This window comes from Diadema antillarum, unplaced genomic scaffold, assembly GCF_040938485.1.
Source record: "Diadema antillarum isolate AM-2024a unplaced genomic scaffold, OU_Dant_1.0 scf00000001, whole genome shotgun sequence".
Taxonomy (NCBI): domain Eukaryota; kingdom Metazoa; phylum Echinodermata; class Echinoidea; order Diadematoida; family Diadematidae; genus Diadema; species Diadema antillarum.
In genome coordinates, this window is record NW_027270890.1 from 3,557,172 (window position 1) to 3,574,031 (window position 16,860).

The 16,860-nt window shown below is 36.9% G+C and overlaps 1 non-coding gene and 1 pseudogene across 1 annotated transcript; both read left to right on the forward strand.

The window, feature by feature from the left end:
* Positions 1–5,800: 5,800 nt before the first annotated feature.
* LOC139728731 (U4 spliceosomal RNA) lies at positions 5,801–5,943 on the forward strand. The gene has a single exon (XR_011710828.1). It is a non-coding gene; the product is annotated as a U4 spliceosomal RNA (small nuclear RNA).
* A 1,218-nt stretch (positions 5,944–7,161) lies between these two features.
* The window catches only part of LOC139717811 (hypoxia up-regulated protein 1-like), a 61,524-nt pseudogene continuing 51,825 nt past the window's right edge, over positions 7,162–16,860 (forward strand).

The following is a 16,860-nucleotide window of genomic DNA, read 5'->3' on the forward strand; positions in this document are numbered from 1 at the left end:
GCTCCGATACCGAGTATTTTTCAAGTCATAAAATCATACCTGGCCATTATTTCCTTTTATTGCATTGCTGCAAACCACGTGCCGAAAAACATACTTTTCATTTCATGGTTTATACGAATATACAACTGTACCACATAAATGGGTTTCCTCATTTTTTTTTCTTCTTCTCCTCTATCACCAACTTTTTCTTTATCCCCTATACTTCTTCCCCTTATTATCAACTTCTTCTATAATAGCTGCTGCTTCTGTATAATATCTGTATAGCAGTCACATTTTCTTTTCAATTTGCTATAGTAATGTACATTTTGAATATTCTGTTAAAAAAGAATTCAAAATCTTCGTAGCCCTCGAAAGGACCATCACGACATGCAGTACCATGGATCTGAGTCGTAGGTATACGCCATTGATATCGACAGAGTTATTTTTTTTTTTTTCTGGAGGCGCACACAGTCAGTTATTATTGTATCACTGTATCACATGTATTGGGTTTTTTTTTTCTTCTTCTTCTTCTTTTGTGACTGTAATTTGATTTGCATTGTTCTATGTTATTGTGTTTTCTAGTCTTTTTGTGTAAACAGCACCAGTGTCCTATAGAAACACCATCATAAAGCGCCATATAAATGCAATAATAATAATAATAATAATAATAATAATAATAACAATAACAATAATACTAATACTAATAATAATAATGATAATAATAATAATAATGATAATAATAATAATGATAATAATAATGATAATAATAATAATAACAATAATAATAACAGGTACATGTATATCATACCTTCTGGTGCTTGAACAGGGATATGTGAATTCAGCTTGTAGTATGACGTAGCATCACCGTCTCTCGGCATGTTGAGCGATTAGAAAATATCCAACTTCAATTTAAAAAGATGAGTTGTCAGTGTACGACTCCCTAAAAGACAAGTATGTGAAAATGAAACAGAAGACACCCGATTAGTAACTCGATGCCACAGTTTACACAAACATTTCACGCGTTAAGGCTCTGTTAATGAGTGATAATAAAATATACACAAGTGTAGTCGAAATTGCACTTTGGACTCTGAATTAACATGATTATGATCAGCAACTTCACAAAGTGTGTATATAAACTTCCATGCGTGCTCCTGAATATTGTCTGTATAATCTTCAGACAATAAGTTTTTCTTCATTGTCACACACGTTGTACATTAATTGACCGCGGAAATCGCTGATTTCTCTATGTAGCACTTTTATTATTACGAAAACACAAAAGAGAGAGAGAGAGAGAGAGAGAGAGAGAGAGAGAGAGAGATGTGGATCAGATATAACAGAGAACAGAAATATCATTTGAAACCTGTGGAGTATACGTCAGGGCCTATGAGTTTCAAAACATAAAATATCGTGGACTATTTGTAAACTGAAGTAGGGCCTACATATATAGGCCTACAACAATTAATATGGACATACAGATAAACCCAGATTTAAAACACACAAGCTAGCTTTTTCAAATTGCCATATGATAAGGCCATTCTTTCGCTGTATAATTGATAACGTATGTATATCAAATTTTTAGGTGAGGAGAGCTCAGATACCGAGTATTTTTCAAGTCAAGTCATACTACAATGTATACCGTCCCTTGATTTTCTTTTGTTGCATTGCTGCAAACCACGTGTCGAAAACATACTTTTCATTTCATGGTTTATACATGATATATAAGTTCCGCTTCAAGCATGTTGGCATGACACAAAGCGATGCCGTCAAACATTAATTCTACAAACATGTTAGGATCCCATACTTTGACAAACAGATATTGAAACGTTAAAACTAATAATTGTAATGATATCAAGCAATTTGACAAACTATAAGAAAATCATCGAATATAATCTATGTCAAATCGGGTTCAAAATGACTTTCAGTTTCATCACGTCATTATAATACGTTATAATATTCATATCCCTTCTACATAATGTTTGGAATTCATATTTTATTTTGCAATGAGCATCATAGATATATCTTCTTCTTTTTTTGGGACAGTATAGATGAAGCTAATGTGACGAATATCAATGAAACTTGTTTAATTTTTTCTATGAAAGGTAGTAAACGCCCTGTAGACTATAGAAGAGAAATGATACATGCATTAATGCAACGAGAACATTTATCATAATGAGTGAGTCTTATTATCTCTTACCTCACACGCTGATCTCTGGCTCTGTGTAGCTGTTGGCACAAACTTCTTCTATTTCAGAATTATATCGCTAAGAAATACAGTTGACCTGTAACCTCGTCTTCATTTTATCTAGAAAATTCACACACCAAATATTCCTGAGAGTTTGAGAAAGAGAGAACGTCTGTCTCAACGGATTCGCCAGTGAAGACAATCTGAGCGTGTATACCCACTTCCTTCACGACAGAACATACTCAACTGATAAACAGTGGGAGTCACACGAGTTCGCCGTGTTTACAGACACTCGCTGTCAATTCATAACTTGACCCCAGTCTCAGGGTTATGGCAGGTGTGTCCTGGGGTAAACCTCCCCCTTGCTTTATATGCCTCTCCGCTATCGTTATCTGCTACTGTTTTTGAAAGGTTTATATAGATTTATTTCCTTCTTATCAAGCCAATATGTGCTAATCAACCAACATTAACCTTATCTGTTGATATTCGAACCTTTATCTAACAAGAAAGGTAACAGGGGATGTGATATCTCAGCAACCATAAGTATTCCTCATTCCGACTTCGGCAACCCCCTTCGGAAGGAGGAGTGGTACATGCCTTACACTGCCCCCGTTTTTCCAATACACTTGCAAGGGGAGGGAACAATTGATAGCCGATTTTAAGATCCATTCATAGACCTGATAGGGCATTACGGTCTATTGTTATGCTAACCCGTGTACGATCAAACCGTCACAATGAAAGTACAGCGAAGGGGATCGAGCGTTCCTTAGCAACAACCCAAACAAATCTGGGATTGGAGGTGCTGCACTCACAGACATGTGTCTTACGTGTTAGCCTTAGTTCAAGAGTCGTTCTAAACCATAATAGAATTAAATTCTTCCCACTACTCCGACCTGCATTGCCCTTGTCTGTATTCTTGGCAATAAACATCAACCACTTTATCAAACATCACTTTTTTGGGGTCTCTTAGAAGTGAAAATCAGTCGGTTAAAAAGTCTTGTGTAACTGCTTATATGATTATCTGTGGAGAGGGCTGGCCTATAATGCAGCTTATAGATCACATCACATCAGAGGATGAGTTACAACATTTCCCCCATAATTTTCCCCATAATGGGGTGGGGGGTGGGGGGTGTTCAGGGGGTTCTGTGGACCCCCCCCCCCCCCCTCCGTTTGACAGCAGACCAAAAAATGAAAGAAACAAAAAGAAATAGTAGATTAGTCGCGGAACCGCCCCCTCCCCTTTATAACAAATGAAACCCAGAAGTGGCACGAGAAACGAACAAAGATTACACGGGGAATCTTTTTTTTTTTTTTTTTTTTTTGCTTGTCAGCTGATTAAACCTGGAAGTGGTCCACTTTTTCTATTCTGAATCCCCCCCCCCCATGAAAATATTAGGCCTGATTTTATGTATTTCAGTGAAAGTATCTGAGTGGCTATCGAACTTGAAAGGGCCTGACAACCTGATACTTAACAGTATAGCATATTTTCTTGAAGAAGAGGATGAATAGGACTTCATTTTTTCCTTTTTATGAGGAGCAAGGAGAAACCAACACCAAACGCAGTGAAATACATGCCGCATGCATTGTAGGCCTTGATATACCTATGAACAGTTCATAGTTTATAATATTCGTTCTTAAATAATGTATTTATAAGATCATGAAGCATTATCAAAAATCTAAGTGATTACGGTATTTTGTCATTTCTTCTGTTCATAATGATGATGAAATGAACCAATTTGTCTGCAAACAATTTTGTCTATCTTTTTAAAATGAAGAAGTGTGTGAATGTATCCATACGATGTGTAGATTATAGTTTTTATAATCTATAACGAGCATCTTGTGTGTGTGTGTGTGTGTGTGTGTGTGTGTGTGTGTGTGTGTGTGTGTGTGTGTGTGTGTGTGTGTGTGTGTGCAGGGAGGACCACTGTGGGAGAGAGACACATTCTTATAGTATCTGAAGGGCGGATCCAGGGATTTCGTAAAGGGGAGGCGCCTTTACAATATTAGAGGGAGGGGGGCGCACACGCTCCTCCCCATTTTTTCTTTTTAATTCCTTTGTTTTAACATAAAATAATAGGGTGGCACGCCCCCGATGCCCCCCCCCCCCCCATCTGCCACTGTAGTATAGTCTGAAATCTGCTGTGATGTAATCATTTTGGGTCCTTGTGCTTGCCAACACGGCGTGTGGCAAAAGGAAAAGAAAAAAAATGGAAAGAGAGTGAAAGAGAGAGAGATAGAGAGAGAAAGAGGGGGGGAGGGGTCACAAGGAGAGAGTAACAAAGATTAATGGTACCGAACACTTACTAGTCATTAGAAAAAAAGGACAACACTTACTGTAATCATGAAGGCGTTAAAATGATGATGATGATGATAGCAGTATAGTCGTGGTAGTAGAAGTAATAGTAGTAGTAGTAGTAGTAGTAGTAGTAGTAGAAGTAGTAATGATAATAATATATAATGTTAATAATAATGATATATAAATGATAATAATAATAATAATAATAATAATAATAATAATAATAATAATAATAATAATTATTATTATTATTATTATTATTATTATTATTATTATTATTATTATTATAATAATTATAATTATAACAATAATGATAAAAAATGGAAATTATGGAATTGATGCTGTGTATATACTGAAGCTGGCTGCAGGGAGAGAAAAAAAGAGTGGTCAGATATAATAGATAAACATAAAATAGATAATTTTAGATACTGTCTAATAGCTATGATACATATTCTGTGCTTGTTCCAAAGCGGGATAATAACAAAGAAAACCAAAATGTGAATGTCGAGTTGTTTCTAATCAACGAAATACTCATAGTATTCAACAGTGGGAGCAGGGGGAGGGGGGAGTGGAAACACCCCTGTTCCACCGTGGAGCACCTCGAGTGTGATGTAACGCTGCAGTTTACACCTGTAGAAGTAGTTACAGTAGGAGAGGCGGTACATGAACAGTAAAAGTGCATTGACCTTGTATGACCTCATCTGACCTCTGTTATCTACTACCCACGAGCGATTCAATCTCGACATTCGAACAGCACCGAACACAAGGTCGTTTACTCGTGAGGTGATGACAGATTGGTGAGGGGGTAAAGTAACAATCTCCGCCAACAAGCCGATGGGGGATTCGGATTACGCAAGGCACGCGTCCTCTGACAGACTCTTTCGCTCATTTTAAAGGCAGAATACCTGTTAGAAAAGAAAATAAGCTCAAATTCGTTCTAAGACTCTGACTACTACAGTTGGATCGTTGGATCGGTGTGCTGTGTGTATCATTTTCGTGCAGCATTGTGGAATTAACTACCAACTAGCCAACAGAGGGCGCATGGTAGTACGCGGCGATATGAATAAACATGCTAATTTGCATACATGAGCGACGCGTCGCTGCGAGTCTTGGTGTTGTGTCAAATAAACTAAATTATCTTAATTTCCCTGTCTTTACATTTTTGATAATGTAATGAAACAGAATTAACTTCATATATAGTATGCCTATGACTGCTCTGTTTTAAATATATGACGGCATTTGGCACTACACTAGGGATAATTAACCCGACGGCACTGTATTTCTAACCAGGACTAGAACGTATCTTTGTAATGATAATATGCTTGCTTGCGATTAATTTCGTTATCTTTGCGCAGAAGGCAGTATCGTAGCCAATGAGGTTTATCCGAGGCGCGATTATTGCTAGTTGAAAACTTATCCCAATACCCCGCTCTGACGACGTGAAATACCGTCGGCTGTAGCAATTTTTTCCGGATCTCCAAGGAGATCTCATATAAACTCAAAGAAAGAAACACATAACAAATAATAAAAGAACGACATTAGTCACATATTAGTTTTCTTCCTTTTTTTCATACTTTTTCTGCTTCGATTTCTATTTTCCTCAATTTATAGGCATATTCGTTTTCGGACCATTTGAAACTTTTTCATTAAAGTCCATTTATGACTTCTAATTTAGGTTTTATACGTTATTGTTCCCATGTTCAATATTCATGCAGTCGCAGACCCCATTACTAGTATGACGGTAGTGTCTGTATAGTGAATAAACAAAATGTTGGGCCCTCCCATGAGGAACATCGATCGAGGTGCCTGTGTCTGAATACTACTGTACAAACGTTTGCATCTTCCACATCCCTGGTATCTCATATTAGTATGAATATTACTTTAATTCTCTTCCTAAATGATAAGTAATAAACAGGGATTGATAAATTACCAATATTTGATTATACATGCACTAGCTACAATAATTCATAGTGTGGAGAAATCCGGCAAAACCTAAAGTTTTTTTTTTTCAGTTTTGAATAAAACATATCCTATGATTTAACCTGAACATACCATGATTTAGACCACGAATTTGAGAAGAAAATAAGTCTACATGAGTTTCATATAAAATAACATTTATTTTGCCAAAAATTAGACATAATTTAGCAGAACAACATAAAGAGAGGCAAAATAATGCCAAAGAGGAACGAAACAAATTGAAAATGCAAGGAGAAATAAGGTACCGTAACTGTTATGAAGAAACAGCTGTCATGTACAGTATTTTCATAGGATATATTATCATCAAATATGTGTTCTTTTCTTTTTTTTTTCTCCCTCTCTCTCTAATTTGCTTTTCTGATTCGGCAAACTTGTAACATGACACTTAATACCGAAATCCGATCTGTTCAAAGTACCTTTCGGCGATTCTACTCTCAGTCGCGTGAAACAATTTGACCTCCACTCTCATATCACATCGATCATTTGAATCTTTTATGCCCGTTTCGCTCTGGAAGACATGACTGTTTTGGGAAAAGAAATTTTACCAAGCCAAGAATGATGAAATTTTCACTCCCGAATCATGACAGCGTATGCTATACCACAGCCTGTTGTTATAGCCAGGAGCGATGACGTGTGATTAGATTTTTTTTCCGCACCCAATCGCTGTACGCCACTTTGCACAAGTTGAGGTCAAATCGTGACCCTTTGTTGTACACGTTCACTAAACACATGTTTGATTAGACTTCGCCGGAGAAGAATCTAGTAGCCGGTACATTTCATTTAATGAATCCAGTGTGTATGCATCCCAGTTTTTAGGAAGAATCTACCAATACAAGAAGTACATACAATAGGGTAAGTTTCTGTGAATCATATTGCATTTTCGATTTCCTACAGTAGAAAACAATTTGCTGGCAGACACAAGCTTCGAATTGCAAAAAGAAACCCTAAGTCCCATACGCGCAATTCTGTGTAATCATATTTACACTTCTGCTGCTCTAAATACAATTGTCTACTGTGTCTACTAGATTAGTACATAGTAGTCTAAAGTAAACTTACTGATTTGATACTGGCTAATGAATTGAGATGAATGAGATGTTATCCTGCCGCAGCGCCCACGCAGGTACTATCCACACACATGCCACAAAATATTGCAAAGTCCTTGTCGTTCATAAGACTGTCTTTTACAAAGTGTAGTTGCACAAGTGTTGTTGGGGATCCTTACCTAAGTGTTTTATTTCCAGAGGTGATCTCTATTTGTCAACCAGTACCACGTTGCTCAGCCAGCAGGCATCTGTCACCTCTGCCTCAAATCTCAGGGCAGCGAGCTCCTCATGTACTTTACGTGGCATGGGTTTTCGTCTGCCGTGATACTGGAGCAGTTTAGTTATTGTTAACTTGTGCTTAACATATAACTGAGCTATGTGTGTCTCGCCATTCCACACATGCAAATTTGGGAAGTTCCTCAGTTGTCAACACTTATTGTTCTTCTTCTCCTCCTTTTTTTCCTTCTTTTTCTTGGTTGATATTGAATATTGATATTGTCATTAATTTGTAGCTCCCTCCAGAGTTCAGCCATGTTCAGCATTGAACTTTGCATACATTGCAGTTTAGTGTGACTTTATTTGTGCCTTGAATTGTTTAATGTTTATTGTTTTACACCCATTCACAAGCTGTTGAATTGCTCATCATACCTCAACTGGTACTTGTGGAAGATTTCAACAAACTGCTAACCACTATTTGTCTTCCCAAGCAGATCTCCCGGAATGAGTGTATGATATGTTGAGAAATGTAAATGTGCCTTAGTTCCATAGAAGTTGAAAGGTGCCTTAGTTCTGTAGAATTATCAGTACATCTTATGATAATGACATTTTAGATTTCATACCTGTTTTCAAGTCAAAAAGGGACATTTCAATCCATGAGGAATATGTTTGATTTTTACATTTCTTTTTCAGAAGTACTACCATTAATCAGCTCTTTTTAGTCAATCGTGTGTCATTTTAGAAAAGAAAAAGCAAGTCTTATTTCATTTAGGTATTTGCTGCATAGTTATACAAGTGAGTAGATATATCTTTTTCTTGTTTATTTTAGATCAGATATGATATCTTGAACCCTTGATGACTTGTCATAACATTCACATCTTTTTCCTTACCTTCTGATTTCACCCAGCCATGAGGGTACCAAGCTTAGTTGGGCTGCTGTCAGCGGTCAGTCTGGTCTTGCTGACCGGTCAACCCAAGCTGACCAGTGGTCTGGCGGTCATGTCTGTAGACTTGGGCAGTGAGTGGATCAAGGTGGCTATAGTGAAGCCAGGTGTTCCAATGGAAATTGTTCTTAACAAGTGAGTATTACCCAGCTGGTATGAATACCTTGACCTTCCAAGGGCGACTAAAACACATTATAGAATGGGTAGCGAGAATCCTGCAATCTCATTGGTCGAGAGCTATGTGTTGATTTTTACTGACCGCACGCTGAGTCACAGTGGTAAACATGTTATCGCGCACTTGTAGCAAGAGTACGCGTACTTGTAATAAAGATTCGCGCACTAAGCAAGCGTTCGCGCACCCAGTACGAGACGCCTATTGGCTAAAACAACCATGCATCAGTATTTACTGATGCATGGCTGGCCGTGCGTCCAGTAAAAACTGATGCATGGTGTATGTATGCCAAGCCAAAACGAAATGCATCCAGTAATTTTGTCATCGGGTGACACGATAGAAAAATGGGTTTTTGGCAAGAAAATTACCCATTCTATAAATCAGATGATGCACATGTCTTTTCGTGCGTCAGTCGGAATATAGTGTGCATGCGGTAACTATGGAATTTAGCCTAAACCCACGAGGCGAAGCCGAGTGGGTTTTATAAGCATTCCATAGTTACCTTCTGCACACAATTACGACTGACGCACTCAGACCTGTGCGTCATTTGTATACGGTACTAGTCTGTAGGGCAAGCAGGGGTCGCACTTAACTTTTTTTTTAACTATCCAGGCGGACTACTTGGAATTAATTTTGACACTGAAGCAATATTTTGGCTAGCCAGACGGACTAGTAACTTCAGAATTTTACGATTTTTAGCTAGTCCGACGTGATTTTTGGTGGCCAATGGCCAGCAGACCATCGCCAATTTCGAACCCTGGCAAGTAAATAAACATGCATCAATACCAGTTTACCCTTTGTGTGCTTTGGGTGCTGATGGCTCAGTAAATCCCAGCATTATACACACTGTTCAAAGTCCCTGGCACAGAAAGACTTTTCAAAACAGTTTAGGGCACTTGTCCTTAAGCCCATGCAAGCAAATAGGAGAAATACAATACCGACTATTTGAAATGTATACATGCCTGTACCTTGTTTGATAGCCTGCCAAAGACCTATCAGAAAGCTATGGAATGGATGAATCCTGCCAGTAATTGAGACTAAATCCTGTTGCCGATAGTTTATTTCACCATTCAATTCAATTCAATTCAATTCAATTCAATTCAATTCAATTCAATTCAATTCAATTCAATTCAATTCAATTCAATTCATACATTTATTCAGTATAAATCATCAGTTCAATTCAGTTCAACTCATATCATAATTCACTGTCTAGGCAGAACTTAATCACACTGTTAGCATTACATTTCAAAGTAAATGAAATTATCATTAAAGCAATTAAAGTTAAAGTTCTTTTTTGTACTCTTTCCAATTTTTATCTGAGTGGCCTTTCAATGTTTTCCATGTGTGCATATACAGAGAAAGTCGCAGGAAAACGCCAGTAAGCATCGGCCTTCGAGATGACGAGCTACTCTTTGGAGACCCAGCTCAATCAATGGTGAGTGTTTCTTCCCCAGTGTGAGTTTTTTTGTTTGTTTTTTTTCATCAGGCAAACTGCTTATGACTATTTAAAACTGCTTCTACAGAGTAACTATCAACAGTGCAGCCTGCCTGTGATTGTTGCCAATTTGAGCTGGTGAGTGGGTGTATGATGGAAAAGAGAGAAAGCATGAAAAGAACAGACAAGCTAAAAGCATGGTTTTGTAAAGTAGATATTACAGAGTTTAATTTGTTTTGTTTCTTTTTAAACTTTTTATTGATCAGATAATTGATGTGTCCATCAAAACAGCACTAATCATATTATGAATTAATACTGTGGGATCAACATGGCAAAACATGAATGAAAAAAAATGTAAGGAATTACATCAAACAGCATAAGATACACATAGTGGGTAGTGGTATTCATTAACGGTATGGATCAAAATGAATTTTCTACAGGAAACCAAATATTACAGAGTTCTCTGCTGGAGCATTGTGTATGAAAGTGAGTTATATAAATGAGCAGATACAGGACTTGAAACACAAGACTGACTTGATGTTTTCTTTTGGTTTCTCAGAGACCAAGGTCTGTTTAGTTTTGCTTTTGGTGTTTTCTGTCTGCATGCTGCAGCTGCTGTTGGCATGTTTGTACATGTGCTTTACACACTCTTTTATTGAATTCCACAAAATCTCAAGAATTATACTGTATCCTAAGTTGCCATGGAACTGTCAGTATCCTGATTCTGGTATATCAACAGAAAGTTAGGGCAGATGTAAATGTAAATGTCTTCACTATTCTTGTAATTTCATCAAACTTGTTAACATAAATCAAATTACTGTAAAAGTGGAAATTTTCGTGGTGTTGAAATTTTCGCGCATTTTGTGGAACAAGAATCTTGTGCAAAAATAAAGACTCGCAAGTATTTTTGCTTCCCATATGTTCCTGTAGTTGATGTCTTGATTCCGTGGAATTTAAAACACACGAAACTTTTTACCTGGCTGAGTGCGAAAAACTAGTCGTATGAAAGTATGTAATTTGAGAACCTCAGTGATGGCACATTATATTTTGGAAAAGGCAAGTTGTCATTTTCAAATGGCACAGGGCCCTATGTTCTGGTATTTCATGGTTTTTACAGTAACATGAAAGTTGTTTTGGCATCTTTTGTGCATTATCAAATACATGTATCTTCTGACAGATAAAAGACTAGTGGCATGGAATAATCGAAAATTTAAAAGTTACACCTCAGAATATGTGGTTCAGATTCAACATCTTTTTAAAGCATATTGATGCTCATTCCAATGTAATTTTTGCTGGATTTTTATTTTGATGGATTCATTGATATATCTTCACACTGATGATGAGCATGATAAAGTGTCATTTTGGATAATGCAGTATGGAGAAATTTATCAAGTTGAGTCAAAACATCAAGTTATTCTAATTGTCTTCGATGTTTCCAATGATCAGTAGTGGTGCGGTGAAAGTGAAGCTTACCAAACTTTCTGAATACTGTCAATATTTTTTCCTCTCCACTTACTGTGAATGCTTATCTTGTTTCTCTTCAGAACATCAATGGATAATTAGTGTAAACGCTGATTTTTTTGCAAGATTAGATTTTGTGTGTGTGCTATAAAGTGACTAAAAACATATTCAAAGATTCTTGCATTTGAATTGTGCAATTGTCAGCCCATTCAAAAAGTGCAGAGAAAAATTGTAAGGATATTTATCGCGGGTTGTAGAATCTGTGTCAGCCAAAAGTAACTTGAAATGTTTAAATTAGTGCAGTGCGAAAATTTCCATGTTTACATTAATGAGCAAGGCATCCTCATCAACCATATGTGACCCTGCACCTCAAAACAAACAAAGAGTCGCCAGACATGAATTTTTAGGTAAGACCATGTTCTGAAAGAGCAGACTTTAAGCTTTAAAATGATGTATAACTCAAATCAAATGGACTCTCCTAACTTATCTGAATATTGGAAAGAAAGCACAAACTCAGGAAAAGTGTGAACTGAGAAAAGAGGCTCTGAAGTACGGTGTCTATTCAAGCGCTTAATCTTTACCAAACCGTGCTGGCTGTGCGATGAATGGGACAAAAAACAGGAAGTAAACCACCAGAGTAACAACAATGAAGGGATTATCAGATTAAACTGAAATTAAGCATGCCTCATTAACACATTCTGTCCATAATTAATGCCAACTTTCAAAGCAGTAGCACCATTCTTTCAAAAGTTGTTAGAGTTGAAAGTGAAGAGTGTGGACAAGGTTTTTCAGAAATGAAAAAGGGATTCTAAAGACACATCTAATCACACTATTCTACCAAAAATGTTCGAGATAAACTGCTAAAAAAACACACTTTCCTGCCCATTTTATGATACCAAATTTTAGCATAATGTAAAAGAAGACCCGCTCTTTCAGGAAATATGAAAAAGTCAAGTTCGGCTACGTGTAGGTTGACCCATTTCACTTATTTTCAGTCCTCACGCAAAATCAGTGTGTGCGACTTTATGTTCGTTTTGAGGTGCACGGTCACATATGTAGTTGAATTGCTCTGCATTTCCTTTTTTTCTTTTTTTCTTTTTCATGAAACTGAAACTACCCATTATGTTTGATTTTCACACACTATGAAACTACACACATGTGTATTTCCAGTGGCCTGTGCCATAATTCATTGATTTCTTTTTTATTTTCTACTATTTTGTTGGTGTATTGAAAGTACAGACCTGCAAGGGGCAAACTACAATGTAGCTGTGTTGAGTCTGTGTAGTGACAGGGAAGGTTGAAACATCTGTCGCTGGTGATATTCTGTGCAGTTTAAATGTTTTTATAGTGAAAAACATGAATCATCAAACAGCAGAATCAAATCTAATACCAACTTTTCAAACATTGGTCCTGCCCTGTTTCCTATTGCTACAATATTCAGTTTGACGTCATGAATTAGATTTGGGCCCAATTTGATCTCTTTATTCTGTCATGGAAACATGGAGATTTATGCTCTCGTCTCTTGATTAGCAGTTAACATGAATACTTATATTGAAGGTTGCCTGGCATAGCAGTACAGTTGTCCAAAAAAAAATTACAATCAATTTTTTGCATTGATAACACCCAATATGATTAAACTGTCTTAATGCTACTTCAGGATCTTAAAATATAATATCTTAGCTCTATTTTGCAGAAAACCCCATTCAATTTGGTTAAGTGGTCACAGAGAAATGTGAAAAGTTGTAAAGCATACGTGTCATGAGTCTGATTCTTCCAAGTTTAGCACTTTGATGCTTTTGTGTGTGAATACAATAGACAGAACTTGGAGGGACGAGATTCTTGACATCCTCTACAGAATTCCTCATTTCTCTTTGACCACTGAAGCAAATTGAATGGGGTTTTCTGTAAGATGTGGGCAATGAGTTATAGTTTCATACCATGAATTTTTACTTGGATTGATTGACTATTCTTAAAGATATCATTGCGGAGGGTCCCGTTGTAATTTTTTTTGGGACATACGGTACATAGATGTTCACATACAAGGTGATTTTAGTAGATCGTTTTATCATCACATATTCAGTGAAGCATTCTTTGAAGGCAGAAAGAATGAAACTTTGTTACACTTGTGAAATCACATATCATCACTTTGGTGTCAAAACCATCTATCTCAAATTTTGATGAAAATTACTTTCTTTGATCAATGGTCAGATAGTCAGTTAAGTGATGTCCTCTCCTAAAAAATGAAGCCACCATGGCATGTCAAATGAAAGGCTATCCCATTCGCTATAGTGCTTTGGCTGCCATGCGTTTTTGCTTTCGTGAACATTTGGCATTTTGTATATATGAGGTCTTGTTGCCCCAGTGAGGATATTTCATGATTACACAAATTTGTGACAGGAAACAAGAAACTAGAATGCTAGTGCCATTACCAGGGTAGCTATGATCCCGTCCTGCCAAGAAATTAACACTGTCATAAAATATGCAAGGTTTGTGTCAGCTCTCAGTCTGCATGAATTATTCATGAACCCTGGCAAGTGTCCCTCGTAATTACTCAACCCTTAAAGGGATTGCCGCACATTAATTTACTTAATTGTCCATCAGGGAAATATATTGGAAATGTATTAGGTAAAATAATAGGCTTTTTTTTTCCTCATGAAAATGATGTGCATGGCAAGTTAGACCAAAGCACGCAGACACACACACATACATGCTAAAAACATAACATACTTTATTCAGAATTTGTCTGAAGAGTGAAGGAAAGAGATGATGTGATGTGCTAGTAACATCAGCTGGCTACTTGGGTATAACTGCAATTTCTTTACTGTGGAAATGAACATTAGATAGAGAATATCCATTTTCTGTATTTGAGAAGCATATTAACTCATACAGTTTAGTGGAATACACAATGTATACTCTTGCATTATACAGTAGATATTTGCCAAAATGATTTGTAAAATATACCCCCCCCCCCCAAAGAAAAAGTAAAAAAAAAAAAGTCCCTTGTGTGTTGTCCTCTGATTTCAAAGACTTTTTTTTTGGTCAGTGTGGAGAGCTCAAATTCTCATAAAGCCTGAGTGTTTTTACAAGGGAGTTATATGATAGTTTTTTTTTTTTTTAAATCATCATAATGAGTCACTTCGTGGGAATTTATACTTCCTGGGTGTAGCTTGCATATCATACCATTACTGGCTTGTGTAAAAATAATTGTCTGTCTTCATCGAGATGATACAATATTATAAGTTGATTGTGTAGAAAAATAATTATGAACAGTCACTAGAAAAAGACATGTACACTGTATAGATCTGTTCAATGTTTGTCATGCTACTGAAATAATCATTGTACATCGTATTTTGTATACGATCGATGTTAAACTTTGCTGGAATGAAATAGATTTTTTCCCTCTGTTACTGTTACCTCTTAATTGCAGTGCACATTCTTATGTACATGTACATTATATGTTTGTATAATGTATAGATAGTGCAAGACAAGAATTTTATATTGTACTTGTTTGTACTGGGTTTGTGTTAAATATCAGAGTAATCTTATGTTTTTTTTCAACAAAATGTTATTTATACTGGGTCAAAATATTGATTGGTTTGTTGTTGTATATTATTTTGTATCTTGTACTATTTTGAACTTTGTTTCATTTAGCATTGTTTGCAACAGATGCTCTGCTGAAGATCAGCAGATTAGTATTGAATTTAGTGAATCAGAACACCTTTTATCATTTTAGCCTTGTATATTTGAGTTGTTCTTGCAAAATAGGCCATTCTAGCTGATGAAACATGAGTTGGTAAGGTACTTACACTTGTACACAAGAATAAACCTGACTTGGCAACCAGAAAGATGAAGGGATGTTTGTGTGTGTGTGTGTGTGTGTGTGTGTGTGTGTGTGTGTGGGGGGGGGGGGGGGTTGGGGGGTTGGATGGAGGGGGCAGGGCTACTAATACATTATGGTTATTTCTATGCTTGACAATACCAGTAGTGGTCTCCAACTCTGTGGAAATGTTTGATGCAAAGAATCACTACACATTGTGCATTTCCTTTCTTACTTTGTTTTCAATTTCCACAGGGAGTGAAATATCCCAAGAGAAATTATTTTTACATCCAAGATCTCTTGGCCAAACCACTGGACAATCCACTGGTCAAGCTTCACCAAAAGAGATTCCCTTTCTATGACATGGACCAGGATGAGGAAAGAGGTCAGTGGTTGGAATAGCTACTGCAGAAACAAATTTAAAAAAAAAAAAGAGAGAAGATTGCATTCATGATTAGTGAATGAATGAAAGAATGGATGACTGACTTCAATACTGCATGAATGAATGAATAGATGAGTGAATGAATGAATGAATGAATAGATGAGTGAATGAATGAATGAATGAATGAATGAATAGATGAGTGAATGAATGAATGAATGAATGAATGAATGAATGAATGAATGAATGAATGAATGAATGACTTCACAGTGAATCCAAGAAATCAATAAGTTCCCAAATGTATGATGTGTTAATGGATGAATTAATCAGTGTGAGTAGTTGTTGAGTATCAATCTTTGCCAATAATTTGAACAGGGATTGACAGAATATTTATACCCCCGCCAAACGAAGTTTGAAGGGGGTATATAGGAATCAGCGGGCGGTCGGGCGGTCGGGCGGTCGGGCGGTCGGGCGGTCGGTCCGTTGCAAATCTTGCGTCGCGAACTACTTCCTCAGTTTTCAACCGATTCCCATAAAACTTGGCACAGATGTGTGCCTTGGGTTGTAGATGTGCAAGACGTATTTTTTGACAGTACCCAAAAGTACGTTGCCATGGTAACGGCATATTATGGGCAAAAATGGGTACAAATCTTGCGTCGCGAACTCCTCCCACAGTTTTTGATCATTTTTTATGAAATTAGGTACAGATGTTCATCTGAATATGTTAATGTGCAAGACACATATTTCTGCAGTGGCAAAAAGTGCGTTGCCATGGTAACGGCATGTTATCGGTAAAATATAGGGCAAAATGCTTCATGGCAAGACTGCTTCATCAGTGTTCTTCCAATTCTCATGGAATTCATATTGAATGTTTGTCTTAGGATATAGGTCAGCATGACACATTTCTTGACAGTGACAAAAAGTATGTTGCCATGGTAACAGCTCACATATTATGAGCC